This window comes from Rhipicephalus microplus, chromosome 6 (genome assembly GCF_043290135.1).
Source record: "Rhipicephalus microplus isolate Deutch F79 chromosome 6, USDA_Rmic, whole genome shotgun sequence".
Taxonomy (NCBI): Eukaryota; Metazoa; Arthropoda; class Arachnida; order Ixodida; family Ixodidae; genus Rhipicephalus; species Rhipicephalus microplus.
In genome coordinates, this window is record NC_134705.1 from 83,724,702 (window position 1) to 83,742,172 (window position 17,471).

The 17,471-nt window shown below is 57.0% G+C and overlaps 1 long non-coding RNA gene and 2 other non-coding genes across 3 annotated transcripts in view; 1 reads left to right on the plus strand and 2 right to left on the minus strand.

Annotated features, from left to right (window-relative positions):
- The first annotated feature begins 991 nt into the window (after positions 1-991).
- LOC142766527 (U2 spliceosomal RNA) lies at positions 992-1,174 on the plus strand. Its single transcript, XR_012884570.1, has one exon. It is a non-coding gene; the product is annotated as a U2 spliceosomal RNA (small nuclear RNA).
- A 10,739-nt stretch (positions 1,175-11,913) lies between these two features.
- LOC142765343 (uncharacterized) overlaps positions 11,914-17,471 on the minus strand; it is a 104,085-nt gene continuing 98,527 nt past the window's right edge. The window contains exon 2 of the long non-coding RNA XR_012884196.1: positions 11,914-12,107. This is a non-coding gene — a long non-coding RNA (uncharacterized LOC142765343). The remainder of the gene's footprint in view (positions 12,108-17,471) is intronic.
- On the minus strand, positions 11,953-12,143 carry LOC142766184 (U2 spliceosomal RNA). The gene has a single exon (XR_012884428.1). It is a non-coding gene; the product is annotated as a U2 spliceosomal RNA (small nuclear RNA).

Here is a 17,471-nt window from a genome sequence, read left to right on the forward strand (position 1 = left end):
GATGTACTCGCCACAGATCGCGACAACGCCCTACATGCACAACCCAACCAAGGCAAGGTCATGGCTTGCGTCTCGGCGGATCGGGCCAGTTCTCATTTCATGCGGAGTGGAGCGTTCACACACTTCGCGGACTGGCGCTTCATCCACCGAGCGCGTCTGAACCTACTACCTCTCAACGGTTCGGTCATGTGGGGTCCCGCCGACCGCGATCAGCGTTGCCGCATCTGCGGATACCAACGTGAGACTTTACCGCATGTGTTGTGCCACTGCATGACGCACAATGCCATGTATCAGGCGCGGCACAACGCGGTGGTCAAACGCCTACGTACAGCAGCAACCCGTCAATTCACGGTGGCTTACGAGAACCGCTCCGTCGGCGACACTGGCCTATGCCCTGACCTGGTCGTTGTGCGCGGCGAGGAGGCCTTGGTGATTGACGTGGCTTGCCCATTCGAAAACACACCAGAGGCCTTCTCGAACGCCCGCAACGACAAGCTCGCCAAGTACGAACCCGTCGCTGCCTACCTCCGCCGACGCTACCAGAGAGTGACGGTGGCCGCGGTCATCGTTGGAACACTTGGCGCCTGGGATCCGGCCAACGACCAAGTCCTGAGGCGACTGTGCTCCAGATCTTATCTGCGGCTGATGAAGAAACTTTGCGTAAGCGAGGTGGTGGCAGCGTCTCGGTCCGTTTACCACACTCACGTCGGCCACGGTCGCAACTAACAGTAATCTATCACTACGAAGCCTGGTCCCCTCCTTGATCAACTGATTACCACCATCAAATCACCACACACGGGTTCCTGTCCGGCACAAGTTCCCTGGTCGCAGTGTTCCAGAAAACACCACATCCGGAGCCTACCTGGTGCTTTTCTCGATCCTGGACTACGTCTCACAGGGTTCAACTTCTGGCATCCCTGTTCTGGGGCACTTTCCTGCCGTCGGTCCTGGTCTCATCAAAATTACAAACGAGTGCATTTACAGTCACTAGAAGACTTGTATTGAACATCAATAAAAGCACTCTGTTCTTATCAACTTAATATCTGATACGCATCCTATTTGGATCCAAGATATTAAACTTATCTTTGTGATGCGGCGGAGTGCTTGAAGCTTGCTTCACCTGCGCCACGGGTTGGCCCGGTATTGCACTACCTCCGAGATCGGCCCACTCACCCCCTGCGGGGTGAGTTCGACAATAAATTCAATGATAGAAGGAGTGTTCGGATTTACCGATGATACCGGGGTAAACGGCGTGGGTGCGTCGAGTGTCCGAGACGGTGGCGGCACGCCTCCCCGGCTGACGCGGTATTCGCGTGCAGGGAGTGCGCTAGCTGTGTTTACACTTATGATTGCTCTGGGAAAATAAATGTTTCCGTGTGTATTTCATATATGGAGGGTCTCTTTTACTTTGTTATGTTCACACGTACATACTCCAGTTTCTTATTTTTTTTAACATTCCTACTCATATTAATAAAACTATTGAGGAAATTATCATTACTGTTTCGGAGGATTGCTAGAAGTGTGCATACGATGTGTATGCATGTGCGATGTGTATGTATGTATGTGTGTAGAAGTGTGTATGTATGTGCCAAGCTATTTCCGCTTTTCGAATTCACCCGTTTCGCAACGAAAAATAAAAAAGCCTCTAGAAAATGAGGTTTGGTAGGGTTTCTGTTTACAGTTGCAGTGGCAAGCGAAGGCATTTTTATTTCACATCTTCACGCGGCGTCTGAACCTGAAGACGCGTGCTCTCGCCACGTCTACGCATCCACACTATTCCCCATCACAAATTAAAATCGCAAAGAACGCCACAGGACCCACTCCGCACATACGCCGTAATGGAAGGCTCCGAAAATTTCGACCACCTGGGGTTCTTTCACGTGCACCCTAATCTGAGCACAGGGAAATGCAGCCGCCGCGGCCGAAATTCGATCCCACCACCTGCGGGTCAGCAGCCGAGTACCTTACGGCCATCAGACCACCACGGCGGGCATCGCCTTGTTGATCAAACACTTCATTTCTGAACACCATCTCATACCAGCTCATCCACCGTTGGCTCTCGATAATTACAACGAACATCCTCGCACGCTCACCTCAATGGAATTGCCAGTTGCTGGAAGTTCCAAGAAAATTGCGCACTAGACGTACGGACGCACCACGCACGTACCTGAAGCGACGTGGACCCCAGGACGCGTGAGATCACGCCCCGGGCGCGCTTTGCTGTGCTTTGCCTCCGTACCCACTCGTCACTCCTCACAGCTTCACTAAGCCGAGTATGTAGAAGTCGAAGAAGCAGAACAACAAACCAGCCAATCCCCCACAGTGGGTGTGAGCCACAAGTGAAGGTCAACAAAAACAAGCAACACCAGCGAGCGCAGTGACGAAGCTATCGTAATGGGGCGAAATAATCCTCGAATATGGCTGCACGTTGACGCACGGTCGCATTTGTGCAACCACCCGTGTCTCCCGAAGACCGTCTGTCGCGAGTCTTCGACAAAAAGGGCAGGCGAGTACTTCTCCACTGATTTCCGCGACCACTTGACGACCGCCTTCGGCCGCCTCATGTCCGTCCGGCACGAGCGACGGAGCGCCGCACCAGCGCCTCGTACACGCCACCATAGCACTCCTAACCCTCGGAATCAGCAAAACTCGGACGTTTTCGACCACGACAGACAGAACCTGCCGGCCCGTTGAACGCTTGAACGACATCGCAGCGGCAAGTCGCACACTCACGTTCCGTCACCCTCTGCCACATGATCCTTCATTCACCGGGTTCACAACCCACGCGGTAGACGTTTCGCACGCATTCCCGGGTATGCCTTTCAAGGCAGGACCTTCGTCGACCTCGGTGCGGTGTTCCGCCACGTCGGAACTTGCAAGGCATATGTTGAGCGTGCTGAAGCAGCCAAAGGCACCACCTTTTTGCCGATGATTGTGGGCGTCGTTGCAGAGGCGTTGCTTGGGCAGCCGGCGTAGAAGCCATGTTGGATGGGTGACGTATTCACATTTTGCACAGTCATTTTTTTTTCCTTCCAGACTTTTGTGCTCGAGTTGGACATGTACACTATGCATCAGTTTTTAAAACAAGTGCTGTAGCATCCCTCGCGACATGCCTGATAATGTTCGCCGGCAAGCATTTGGTGTGACGTCATGGGCGCATCGAGAGTACGCATGCAAGCAAGCACGCGTGGCTTCGACCTCTGGGAAAAAGAAGGTTTCAGTTTTAACATGTTTGTAAGCGAAACTAGAAACTTCAAGCGGACTGGGGATAAAAGCAATGCCGTGAAGCCAGCGCTACCGCTGTCGGTGCACAATGCTGGTTGTGCATGGGTGGACATCGGAATTGCTTTGCTACTGTTTGCCCGGCTTTTGGCCAGAACTAAGTACGAGGTGTGAAAGAATGGATTTTAATTACGTGCTAATGAATTGCATCGCTTCTCGGCCTTTTGGCTAGACCAATTGTCGAGCTAGCCGTTTCTTTGCGCCTCGCGCGAGACCCAGGGTCACGTCCCGCCGACGTCGACCCCGGGGTTCAAGTCTCCAAATCAGCTTCCGCGGCACCGCCGTCCCGTACGTGCGACCGCCGTCTCGGGCTTCGGACCTCCCTGTCCGACGCCTACCCATCCCATGCCTGGTGAAGCAAGGCCCCCGGTCTATGCCTGCCGTCCCGGAGTCCTGCTGCAACCCACCCGGCGCCTCCTGTATCCGCGCGGCACCCGCCTCGGCTGAGCCGCAGTCCTACTAGTGTGCAGCTAGCCTGCACGATACCAGTCCTACCAGCCACGCCTTCCTGGCAGCCAGCGGCAACGCGCACCAGAGTGGCGTCGACGTCCGACCTCCCAGTGAGGGAGAATTGCTTCATGTTCACGGCGCCCGATGGCGATGTCTCGATAGATGATCTAATCGACGCCATAGAACTAGTGTCTGGGGATGATAGCGTATTTGTTCTACAGCACATGGGCGGGGCTAGGTTCCTCGTCTGCACGCGTAACGCCAGTCAGGCGACAAGGTTAATGGTGGCGGAAGGCTTCCGTGTTAACGGCGAAAACGTACCGGTTGAGGCCGTTGGGCCGCCGGTCACGTACGTGAATGCCTACCGGTACCCCGCCTACTTGTCAGACGAGGTACTGAGCAACGCCCTAGCTCAGTATGGCAAAGTGAGGGGCATATCGTTTGCCACTGTGGCCACTCGCCAAAACAAGCTCAACGCCGTAAGGGTCATAAAGATAGAAATGAGCAAACCGGTGCCAAACTTCGCGACTATCGCAGGGCACCGCGTAATGTTTGAGTACCGCGGTATGAGGCGAGTTTGCGCACGCTGCGGCGAGGTGGGCCACATGGCGACGGTATGCTCCGCTCCTTTTTGTAAACGTTGCGGAACCTTTGGGCATGACACTGATGGCTGTACAAGCGAATGTAAGCGTTGTGGGGGTCACCATGGGACGAGGGAATGCTTCAGAAGGCGTTCCTACGCGTCGGCCGCCCGCGGGTTCCCCTCGACTTCCGACCACGTGTCTAACTCAGCCCCACCTAGTGGCTCGCTATCGCCCCGGTCTGATAAGCCACAATCGCGCCTCCAGGTGCTTGCGCCTAAGACCAAGCCCAACACGGCAGCGAGGGAGCGAAGTGACGACACCACGAACACTGACTCGCCTACACGCACCAGCGAGGCGGATTCACCGGCCAGCGAGAGAGAGAAGAGCGAGACGAGCGAGGAGGTTACCGCCACGCCTTCCGAAACAGAATCCAGCTTCTCGGATACCCCTTCCGCGCAGTCCGCCCCTCCTTCACCGCTGGCACTCCCGTCGGACCAGATGGATTGCGCAATTTCACCACCAGTACAAAATGCGCCTGCCGACGACGTCGCCGAACCGGGAAGGCCCCCCCCTCCATCCCGCTAACGCCGGCCAACGTGTTAGCGCTAGTCACCTCTGAAGACCTGGAGGCACGTCCCCGAGACCCCACTCAAGATGAACTGCCCATCAAGAGCAAGGGGTTCTACGTGCTGCCCGAGGACGGCGAGCGCAACAACACCCCCCTGACTTGTCCTTCCCCTGCTCAACCTACACGTTCAAGCAGGAAATCCGATGCAAAGGCGGACCAGCCGCGCCCTGGCCTCGAGCAGCGGTTGCGCTCGCGCTCGCGAAGACGCCCTGGCGACGACAGGCGGGTGGCTGACGAGGGAACCGCTAGCAAGGACGCCCGGCAGCGCAGATCGGGGCCGGTTGGCCAAAGCAGCGATAGCGACGCTCCGCCGTATGCGAAGTCCCAGAAGCTTGAGCAAGCGGGTGGGGGCAAACGGGAGCTGCCGCCCAAGTCCTGAGAAGACTTTTCGAAGAACGAAGCGAAGCGGCGCGCCAACTCCGACGGCTTCGCCACCTTCCGCTCTCCCGCCCCCCATCGCATCCGCTCTCCCACTTCCCTCGCCCCCCGCAGTCCCACTCTCGCTCGGATGGGCCCTTTCCCCTCTAGTGCAGCATCCTCCTCGCTCCCCTTCTCCCGCGCGGCGCTGATACCTAGCTCGCCTGGTTATCTCGCCCTTCAGCATTCCTTCTCGCCTCAAGCGAGACAAGGCGCTCCAACTGACGGATCATGGCCACGCTGCGCTTCGCCACCTTAAACATTCGCGGCTTTCGCGACAGGAATAAACAGACCGCTGTTGTGACGTTCGCCCGATCTAAGGGCATTGACCTCCTCTTTCTGCAGGAGACCAACTTCCGCTCCCCGCTCGATGTTACCTTATTCAGGCGCAACTGCCAAGTTGACGGCTTTTTTTCTCTAAAATCCGCGAGGGCTTGCGGCGTTGGTGTCGTGTTCGTCACAGACAGGTTCCGGCGAAAGTCGCATTGTGTTTTCGGAGCGAATGGGCGCACACTTGTGCTTGACGTCTTCGTCGACGGGTCCAAGGTGCGCTTTGTGAACGTTTATGCACCGGTTACCAGATCGGACACCAATCCGTACTTTAAGGAGCTGCACGGCTACCTGCTGGAGCCCGCCCCTCACGTGGTTCTCGGCGACTTTAACTATGTCGTGGACTCCACAAGAGACGTCCGGGGCCCGGGCCAAGGGGGCTCGACCTACCACGCCAAAGAGCTGGTGAAGATCCTCTGGCACCTGCGGCTAACGGACGCGTGGGTACACGTACACGGCAACGAGTTCGTCCCCACTCGGACCTCTCGGACCACGGCCAGCAGACTCGATCGGGCCTACGTCCCTGAACGCCTTGTCAACTCCATCATGGCGTGCGAAGTTCTCGCCCTCCCCGAAGGGCTTTCGGAGAGAACTGATCATCTCCCGTTGGTAACAACGGTGAGGGGGACACCTGGCCGTCACCTGAGCAACGAAGCTTGGCGACTTGATCCTGCGCTCATCCAAGACCGTACGAGCGCCCCGAAAATATCCGCGTACCTGGAAGAGACGATTGATGCTACCCCCTGCACTAGCCCGGCTGTATGGGACGACTTGAAAGCGAGTTGGAGAGCATTTCTGCAAGTAGAAGGCAGCGTGAGAAATAAGCGTATCACGCAACAAATGAACGAGATACTCCGCCGAATGCGGATAGTACAGAACGCGGACAACCTCACGGCATGCATGCGCGACTACATCCACTCGCTGCAAGTTCAGCACTACCGCCTCTTCCGGGAATACGTGCGCAAACCACGCGACCAAGGGACTACTGCGGGGGAACCAGCAGGACCAGACTTGACTGAAGCACGTGGGAACGGCTCTCTCCGGATTTCAGAACTGCAACGCCCTGACGGCAGCCTCATCTCCGACCCCGTTGAGATAGAGGCGGAGTGCCGTGACTACTTTGAGGCCATTTTCCGCGAGCCGGACTCTTGCGGCCCCCCTCCGGAGGCAGCTCTCATGAACGGTCTGTGTTCGCATCTCCCTCGACTTGCCAAAGATGAGTGCACAGTCTTGTGTGGTCCAGCAAGGGAGGAGGAACTCCTCATAGCCATCCGAGCCATGCCACCGAACTCGGCTCCGGGCACCGACGGACTGACGGCCAGCTTCTACATGACTTTCTTTGACGTCTTGTGCGCCCCGCTCCTGGCCGTGGTCAACATGGTCCTCCAGCGGCACATGAAACACGACTCCTTCAGCGCGGGGCGCATAGCCCTCATCCTCAAGGATGGTGCACCCCCACGAGAACTGTCGTCATGGCGCCCGATCTCTCTACTCAATGTAGACTACAAGATCGTGGCGTCCATACTCAACACCAGACTGAGGACCTTCTTGCCAGACTTGATCGCTCCCCACCAAGCCTGCGCCGTGCCTGGCCGTTCTATGTTCGCCAACCTCACAGCCACACGAGACGTCTTCGAATACGCGGCCCAGAAGAGAGTCACGGGTGCCTTCCTGTCCCTTGACCAAGCAAAGGCGTTTGACAGGGTCAGACACATGTGGCTCTTCGAAGTGCTCCGCCGTTTCGGGCTTCCGCGGGAGTTTGTGGCTGTCGTCGAGCTCCTGTACTCCGATTTGCGAAGCTGTGTCGCGGTGAACGGCAGGAGTACGGACTTCTTTCGGTACACGAGAGGCATCAGGCAAGGGTGCCCCTTGGGCCCAACCCTGTTTGTACTTTCCATTGAGCCCCTGCTGACTACCCTGGCCAGCGACGAGTGTATCCGGGGCCTGCCAATGACCGGCACCGAAGAGATCAGAGTCCTGGTGTTTGCCGATGACATATCGCTGTTCCTCAAAGACGCACGAAGCCTCGACCGCTTCCGTGGCGTATTCCAGCTTTACGCAAAGGCATCAGGAGCCGAATTGAATGAGAGAAAGAGCCGAGCGCTGCTCTTCGGCCCGTTTCCTACAGAAGCGATTGGCGACATCGAACCGGTCTACACGGTCAAGGTCCTCGGAGTCTACTTTTCACGTGAAGGAGTGGACGATTGTACATGGACGCGGGTCGTCGACAGGGCTGCATTACTCACTGAGCGCGCAGCGCTGTTCAACTTGACCCTGCGTGAAAAGGCTGTCACAATAAAGACCAGCGTGCTTGCCTTGGCTTCTCACGTGAGAAGGGTAGCAGTGATGCCAGCGCGGGTGGCCACTCGACTCGGCATGATGGCAAATGAATTGCTGTGGGGCCGGACGCCGCCCCCAGTCAAGCGAACGCTCCTCCAACTAGAAACCAAAGAGGGGGGGATCGGCCTTCCGCATGCGCTTACCTCGGGCAAAGTGCTTGCCCTGAAGACGGCCCGCAAGCTGGCACAAGCAGACAACTATGTTGTGAGAGGCCTGCTACTCTATTGGAGCGGCCCGTGCAACAGTTGGCTGGATGCCGGTCAACACCCCGGCCCGCACGCCGAATTGCCGTCGCCTTTTTACAAGGCATTAGCAGCGACAGCCCGCATGCTGCGCAAGGAAGTGCCGAACCACGACCCTGACGCGGAGCAGCCCGCCCGCATAGTGGAGGCACTTACGGCAAGCCAGCTCAGTGATGAGGACTGGCGACGAGCGGGGCATGCTAAACGCGACCTCTCCCTGCTGCATAGCCTGCTACCCTGCGATATCCAGGACTTTCTCTGGAAGAGGGCGTGGGAGGTCCTCCCAACTAGGTGTCGCTTAAAAAAACTAGGCATTGTACCCGACGACCGCTGCCCAAACTGCCGGTTACCCGAAAACCAGAAGCATGCCTTGTTCGAGTGTTCGGCCGCGCGGCCTGTCTGGCGCATGGTAGCGCACACCTTTGGGTGCCACCCCCCACCAGGTCACAGACGCAACAAAGGCGCGTTCGCACGGCTGGTGACCGCCTGTACCCTTTTCGTTGTGTGGCAGCGCCGCTCACTCGCGGAAGTGCGGAGACGGCCAGTTCGGGCGGCGCCACCCGCCGTCGCACGCATAAGAAGGCTGGTGTGGGCGCTCCTCTCCCGGGAACTCGAGGCCAGCGGAGAGGAGTTGTTTCTCCGCCGCTGGCACACGAAATTCTTCTTCGTGAGAAAAGGCAAGCTGGTCGCTCCGATCGTTAATTACTAACCGCTCTCGGTTTTGAGCGTCGCTACACTCAAGAGCGACACGTATGTGGCTCCCAACCATGGTGACCTCCCCTCGCCCCTCTCCCCAGACACACCACTCTAACGCCTGTGTTCATAAAGAGATTTGTATTCTGGTGATGAACCTATTCGACGTTGTGTAGTGCCGCTGGCGCCGCTCGTAGGCATCAAGGCGTTGCTGTTCATTGTATATATGTAAATAACCTCCCACTAGTTTTGTGTCACATAGCTTTGTTAAGTGTATAAGTATATACGCTGAGAATTCTTTTTGGTACCCTCCTATTAGTTTCATGCTTGTAAATGTCTTTACGCATGTACATATGTGTATAGATATTGCGCCTTCCCCTACCCCCCCACCACTCCGCATATCATTTATGTTAAACACACCGATTCAAGGGTGTTTTCTTTCACAATTAGTTGACGTTCATGATCATAGACATGTACATAGGTTACACATCAACTATGTATTCCCTTCGTGTAAATGTGCGCCTGTCTAAATATAACGTGCTCCGAAACTGTATATGCATCACCTGTAAAACCCACATCAATGTACCTGTTGTCTTCTCTTTGTGTAGAAGTTCAATAAACTTCTCTACACTTTGATCTTAGCCAAAAGGCCGAGAAGCGATGCAATTCATTAGCACGTAATAAAAATCCATTCTTTCACACCTCGTACTTAGTTCTGGCCAAAAGCTGGGCAAACAGTAGCAAAGCAATTCCGACGTCCACCCATGCACAACCAGCATTGTGCACCGACAGCGGCAGCGCTGGCTTCACGGCATTGCTTTTATCCCCAGTCCGCTTGAAGTTTCTAGTTTCGCTTACAAACATGTTAAAACTGCAACCTTCTTTTTCCCAGAGGTCGAAGCCACGCGTGCTTGCTTGCATGCGTACTCTCTATGCGCCCATGACGTCACACCAAATGCTTGCCGGCGAACATTATCAGGCATGTCGCGAGGGATGCTACAGAACTTGTTTTAAAAACTGATGCATAGTGTACATGTCCAACTCGAGCACCAAAGTCTGGAAGGAAAAAAAAAATGACTGTGCAAAATGTGAATACGTCACCCATCCAACATGGCTTCTACGCCGGCTGCCCAAGCAACGCCTCTGCAACGACGCCCACAATCATCGGCAAAAAGGTGGTGCCTTTGGCTGCTTCAGCACGCTCAACATATGCCTTGCATGTTCCGACGTGGCGGAACACCGCACCGAGGTCGACGAAGGTCCTGCCGTGAAAGGCAGACCCGGGAATGCGTGCGAAACGTCTACCGCGTGGGTTGTGAAGCCGGTGAATGAAGGATCATGTGGCAGAGGGTGACGGAACGTGAGTGTGCGACTTGCCGCTGCGATGTCGTTCAAGCGTTCAACGGGCCGGCAGGTTCTGTCTGTCGTGGTGGAAAACGTCCGAGTTTTGCTGATTCCGAGGGGCAGGAGTGCTAGGGTGGCGTGTACGAGGCGCTGGTGCGGCGCTCCGTCGATCGTGCCGGACGGACATGAGGTGGCCGAAGGCGGTCGTCAAGTGGTCGCGGAAATCAGTGGAGAAGTACTCGCCTGCGCTTTTCGTCGAAGACTCGCGACAGACGGTCTTCGGGAGACACGGGTGGTTGCACAAATGCGACCGTGCGTCAACGTGCAGCCATATTCGTGGATTATTTCGCCCCATTACGATAGCTTCGTCACTGCGCTCGCTGGTGTTGCTTGTTTTTGTTGACCTTCACTTGTGGCTCACACCCACTGTGGGGGATTGGCTGGTTTGTTGTTCTGCTTCTTCGACTTCTACATACTCGGCTTAGTGAAGCTGTGAGGAGTGACGAGTGGGTACGGAGGCAAAGCGCGCCCGGGGCGTGATCTCACGCGTCCTGGGGTCCACGTCGCTTCAGGTACGTGCGTGGTGCGTCCGTACGTCTAGTGCGCAATTTTCTTGGAACTTCCAGCAACTGGCAATTCCATTGAGGTGAGCGTGCGAGGATGTTCGTTGTAATTAACGAGAGCCAACGGTGGATGAGCTGGCATGAGATGGTGTTCAGAAATGAAGTGTTTGATCAACAAGGCGATGCCCGCTGTGGTGGTCTGATGGCCGTAAGGTACTCGGCTGCTGACCCGCAGGTGGTGGGATCGAATCCCGGCCGCGGCGGCTGCATTTCCCTGTGCTCAGATTAGGGTGCACGTGAAAGAACCCCAGGTGGTCGAAATTTTCCCATAATCATATGGTGGTTTTGGGACGTCAAACCCCAAAGGTCAGTGGACATAGGAAAAGCACATCGGGGCTTTGCCGCTCCACCGTACAGCAGGTGTGTGCGGAGTGGGTCCTGTGGCGTTCTTTGCGATTTTAATTTGTGATGGGGAATAGTGTCGATGCGTAGACGTGGCGAGAGCACGCGTCTTCAGGTTCAGACGCCGCGTGAAGATGTGAAATAAAAATGCCTTCTCTTGCCACTGCAACTGTAAACAGAAACACCAACCAAACCCCATTTTCTAGAGGCTTTTTTATTTTTCGTTGCGAAACGGGTGAATTCGAAAAGCGGAAATAGCTTGGCACATACATACACACTTCTACACACATACATACATACACATCGCACATGCATACACATCGTATACACACTTCTAGCTTTCCTCCGAAACAGTAATGATAATTTCCTCAATAGTTTTATTAATATGAGTAGGAATGTTAAAAAAAATAAGAAACTTGAGTATGTACGTGTGAACATAACAAAATAAAAGAGACCCTCCATATATGAAATACACACGGAAACATTTATTTTCCCAGAGCAATCGTAAGTGTAAACACAGCTAGCGCACTCCCTGCACGCGAATACCGCGTCAGCCGGGGCGGCGTGCCGCCACCGTCTCGGACACTCGACGCACCCACGCCGTTTACCCCGGTATCATGGGTAAATCAGAACACTCCTTCTATCATTGAATTTATTGTCGAACTCACCCCGCAGGGGGTGAGTGGGCCGATCCCGGAGGTAGTGCAATACCGGGCCAGCCCGTGGCGGAGGTGAAGCAAGCTTCAAGCACTCCGCCGCATCACAAAAATAAGTTTAATATCTTGGATCCAAATAGGATCCGTATCAGATATTAAGCTGATAAGAACAGATACTACACAAAGAGAAGTTTATTGAACTTCAAACTGAAACAACAGGTACATTGACAAGCGTTTTACAAAATAAACAAACGGGAGAACATTGAATATATACAAGTGTACGCTTACACGAGCAAATACAATAGAGCTTGTTACAAAGATGGAGTTAAACTAATCAGGAAAAACACACACACACAGTTGTGAACGGGATGCTATATACATATGTGCGATAACCAGCGACGCCTTGGTGTCGACGGGCGGGGCCCGCGGCAACAACACAGTGTCAAGCGAGTGTCTATATGTAAACCGGTGCTACAGAGGTGAATCTGGGGAGTGGGGTGGGGGAAGGGGGGTCACCTTCGTATGGGACTAAACATGCGGTTGCTCCTGAGTTGGGCCCTCTTTGGGAACCGAAAGGGGTTAATAGTGGAAAATTGGGGCAGCCAACTTGCCCTCACTTATGAAGAAAAATTTCGTGTGCCAGCGGCGGAGGAACATCTCCTCACCGCTGGCCTCGAGTTCCCGGGAGAGGATCTCCCACACCAGCCTTCTAATACGCGTAACCGCCGGTGGTGCTGCCCGAACTGGCCGTCGTCGCGCTTCCGCGAGGGAGCGGCGCTGCCACACAACAAAAAGGGTACAGGCGGTCACAAGCCGCGCAAACGCACCCTTGTTGCGTCTGTGACCTGGTGGGGGGCGGATCCCAAAGGTGTGCGCTACCATGCGCCAGACTGGCTTCGCAGCTGAACACTCCAGCAAGGCGTGCTTCTGCGTTTCTGGTTCCCTGCAATTTGGGCAGCGGTCGTCGGGCACAATGCCTAGTTTCTTCAGGCGGCACCTGGTAGGGAGGACGTCCCACACCCTCTTCCAGAGAAAATCCTGGATATCGCAGGGTAGCAGACTATGAAGCAGGGAGAGGTCGCGCTTAATTTGCTCTGCTCGTTGCTTGTCCTCGTCGCTGAGCTGGCACGCCGTGAGTGCCTCCACTATGCGGGCCGGCTGCTCCGCGTCAGGATCGCAATTCGGCGCTTCCTTGCGCAGCATGCGTGCCGTCGCCGCTGCTACCTTGTAAAAGGGCGAGGGCGATTCAGCGTGCGGGCCAGTGTGTCGGCCGGCATCAAGCCAACTGTTCGACGGGCCGCTCCAATAGTGCAGCAAGCCTCTCCCAACATAGTTTTCTGCTTTCGCCACCTTGCGAGCCGTTTTCAAGGCCAGCAGTTTGCTCAAGGTGAGTGCGTGCGGGAGGCCCAGCCCCCCCTCTTTAACTTCCAACTGGAGGAGGGTTCGTTTGACAGGGGGTGGTGTCCTGCCCCATAGTAGGTCGTTGGCCAATGTGCCGAGTCGTGTGGCCACCCGCGCCGGCATCGCTGTCACCCTGCTCACGTAGGAGGCCAAGGCAAGAACACTAGTCTTGATTGCGACGGCTTTTTCACGCAGGGTCAAGTTGAGCAGCACAGCGCGCTCGGTGAGCTGTGCAGCCCTGTCGATGACCCTTGTCCATGTGGAAACGTCGACGCCTTCTCGGTTAAAGTAGACGCCGAGGACCCTAACCGTGAAGAGACCGGTTCTATGTCGCCTATTGCTTCAGTAGGGAACGGACCGAAGAGCAGTGCTCGGCTCTTTCTCTCGTTCAGTTGGGCTCCCGACACCTTAGCGTATAGTTCAAATACGCTGCGGAAGCGGTCGAGACTTCGTGCGTCCTTGAGGAACAGGGATATGTCGTCGGCAAACGCCAGGACTCTAATCTCCTCGGCACCAGTCATTGGCAGGCCTCGAATGCGTTCGTCGCTAGCCAGAGTTGTCAGCAGAGGCTCTATCGAGAGGACAAACAGGGTTGGGCCTAAGGGGCACCCTTGCCTAATGCCTCTCGTGTACCGGAAGAAAGCAGTGGTCGTGCCGTTCACCGCGACGCAACTACGCAGGTTGGTGTACAGAAGCTCGATGGCAGCCACAAACTCCTGCGGGAGCCCGAACTGACGGAGCACTTCAAAGAGGTACGTGTGCCTCACCCTGTCGAACGCCTTGGCTTGGTCGAGGGATAGGAAGGCACCCGAGACTCTTTTCTGGGTCGCGTATTCAAAAACATCTCTGGTGGCAGTGAGGTTGGCGAACATTGACCGGCCAGGCACGGCGCAGGCTTGGTGGGGAGCTATCAAGTCCGGCAAGAAGGTCCTCAGCCTGGTGTTCAATATGGACGCCACGATCTTATAGTCTACATTGAGTAGAGAGATCGGGCGCCATGACGAGAGTTCGCGCGGGGATGCGCCTTCCTTGAGGATGAGGGTGATGCGCCCTTCGCTGAATGAATCCGGTTTCACGTGCCTCTGGAGGACCAGGTTGACCATGGCCAGCAGCGGGGCTCGCAAAACTTCAAAGAAAGTCGCGTAAAAGCCGGCTGTCAGGCCATCAGTGCCTGGAGCCGAGTTAGGCGGCATGGCTCGGATGGCAGCGCGAAGTTCCTCTTCCGTTGCTGCGCCGCACAGAACAGTGCCCTCATCTTCGGCGAGTCGGGGCAGGCGCGAACACAGACTGGCCATGAGAGCTGCCCCCGGGAGTGGGCCACAAGGGTCCGGCTCATGAAAAAAGGCCTCAAAGTAGTTATGAAACTCCGCTTCGATCTGGGTGGGGTCAGTGATCAGACTGCCGTCAGGCCTTTGCACCTCCGAGATTCGAAGGGAACCAGTACCTCGCACCTCATTCATGTCCAGGTCCGGCACGTCCCCCGCAGCGACTCGGGATTCACGTGCGTTGCGCGCGATTTCCCGGAAGAGGCGATCATGCTGAACCTGAAGCGAGTGGAGATAGTCGCGTGTACAAGTCGTGAGGTGGTCTGCGCTCTGTACAATCCGCATCCGGCGGAGTAGCTCGTTCATCTCTTTTGTGATGCGCTTCTTCCTCACGCTGCCTTCTTCTTGCAGGAACGCTCTCCATCTCGCATTCAAGTCGTCCCATTCGGCGGGGCTGGTACAGGGGGAGGCCTCAATCGTCTCCTGCAGGAACGCGGATATTCTGAGGACGCTCGTGCTGTCTTTTATGAGCGCCGGGTCGAGGCGCCAAGCTTCATTTCCTGGATGAGGGCCGGGCGTCCCCCTCACCGTTGTAACCAACGGGAGGTGGTCGGTTCTGTCCGCCAGCCCGTCGGGGAGGGTGAGGACTTCGCACGCCACAATAGAACCGACGAGGCGCTCGGGGACGTAGGCTCGGTCAAGCCTGCTGGCCGTTGTCCGCGAGGTTCGGGTGGGGGCGAACTCGTTTCCATGTACGTGTACCCAGGCGTCCGTGAGCCGCAGGTGACGGAGGATCCCGACCAGCTCTTTGGCGTGGTAAGATGAGCCGCCTTGACCCGGGCCCCGGACGTCTCTTGTAGAGTCCACGACGCAATTGAAGTCCCCGAGAACCACGTGGGGAACGGACTCCACCTGGTAAGCATGCAGCTCCTTAAAATACTTGTTGGTGTCCGACCTCGTCACCGGTGCGTAAACGTTAACGAAGCGCACCTTTGACCCGTCAACGAAGACGTCGAGCACAAGTGTACGCCCGTTTGCACCGAATACACAATGGGACTTCCATCGGAACCTGCCTGTGACAAATACGACCCCGACGCCACAAGCCCTCGCACATGTTAGAGAAAAAAAACCCTCGGCTTGGCAGTTGCGCTTAAAGCTAATTACGTCTAGCGGAGAGCGAAAGTTTGTCTCCTGGAGAAAGAGGAGATCAATGCCTTTGGAACGCGCAAACGACAATACGGCTGCTTGTTTGCCCCTATCGCGAAAGCCGCGAATATTTAGCGTGGCGAACCGCAGCGTAGCCATGTTCCGTCAGTCCGAGCGCGGTGCCCCGCTTGGGGGGGGGGGGGGGAAGGAACGATGAGAGGCGCGATAACTAGGAGAGGTGGGCATCAATGGAGCGCGTGCGAAGGGGGGCGAGAAGAGCGCTGCACTAAAGAGTGGAAGGGGCCCAGCCAGGTGAGCGGGACAGCAGAGGGTGAGAGAAAGCGGGAAAGCGAAATGCGGCGAGGCCATCGGAGCAGGCGCGCCGCTTCGTTCATCAGGTAGCCCTCTCAGCCAACATGAGACACGACCCGAGAAACCGCGCCGGGAGCACAGCAGGCCCGGGCGCGCCAGGTGTGCGCGGAAAGCAGTCCGGAGCGAACTGGCGACACAGAAGCGAGCGCGCCTCTTGATGCATCGTTGAAAACCACGTGGGAGAGGGGACGGAGCGAGACGGAAGCGAGCGCGGCCGGAGGAGTGCCAACAAACGACCCGCGGGAGAGGAGGCGGCGTGAAGCGGCGCACGGCCGCGCAAGGCAAAGCGGAACGGGCCCGCGACCCCACCCTATGCATGCCGAGGCCGGGCGCGAGCCTAGAGCAGCTGCGAGCCGCGCAGCCAGCGAGGGCGCGGAGCAGCGCATACAGAGAACCCGAAGGCGGCAGGCCCGGCCACAGATGAAAAGCAGACGACGCCATCAGCGCGAGCTGCGTCGCAGCGAAAAAAAACAGAACAAAGTGAGCCAGAAAGAATGTACCAAGCTAAGTAGGAGCAGACGACGCGAGCTGCGTCGCCGCAAAACACAGAGGGAAGCGAGGTGGAATCAGTAAAATGAAAAAAAAAAACCACGCCCGGCACAGAGGACGCGAACAGCGTCTGCTCACACTCCAGGCGGAAAGGCGCGGTGCGTCCGAGGCGCGCAAGCAACCCCCCTTCCACCCCACCCCGACGCCGCATGGCGCCGAGACGCCGGCGGACTACTCGATCGTCTCACCGCTATCCGCGGGGGGGTCCCCCTTGGACGCGGCGTTGTTACCCAACCTCGGGGTCTTCGCCTTCGGCGGGGCGTCGCTGTCACTGCTTCCAACCCCTAGCCCGGTCCGCCGCTGCCTCGCCCCACGAGTGGGGGAACCCTCACGGGAGTCGTGCTGCGGCTCGTCTCCGTGACGGCGACGCGAGCGAGACCTCGGCTCGCGGCCCTTGTCACGACTCGAGGCCCGCGCGCCCGAATCGCGACCAGCCCCGTCTCCGCGGCGACGACGCGAGCGCGAGCGAGATCTCCGCTCGCGGCCAGACGCCGGGTAAACCACGGGCGGGTCCGGTCGCTGGCCCTTGTGGGGCACAACCTGCTCGGGGGAAGGGTCTGCCGACGCGCAGTCGTCGACCTCAGGCAGGACATAGTGCCCGCGGCTCACGATAGGACTGTCATCCCTGGCCAGGGCTTGCTGAGGCGCTTCCAAATCCTGTGCCGAGACAGGGGCCAGCCAGCACGTTGGCCGGCACGTCGGAGGCGGGGCGGCTTGTCTCCCCTTGCTCAGGAGGCGCCGGAGACTCGTCTTCTGAGGTAGCCAAAGGCGGCCAGTCCTCAGCGCTCGATAGGCTTGCGGGCGTCG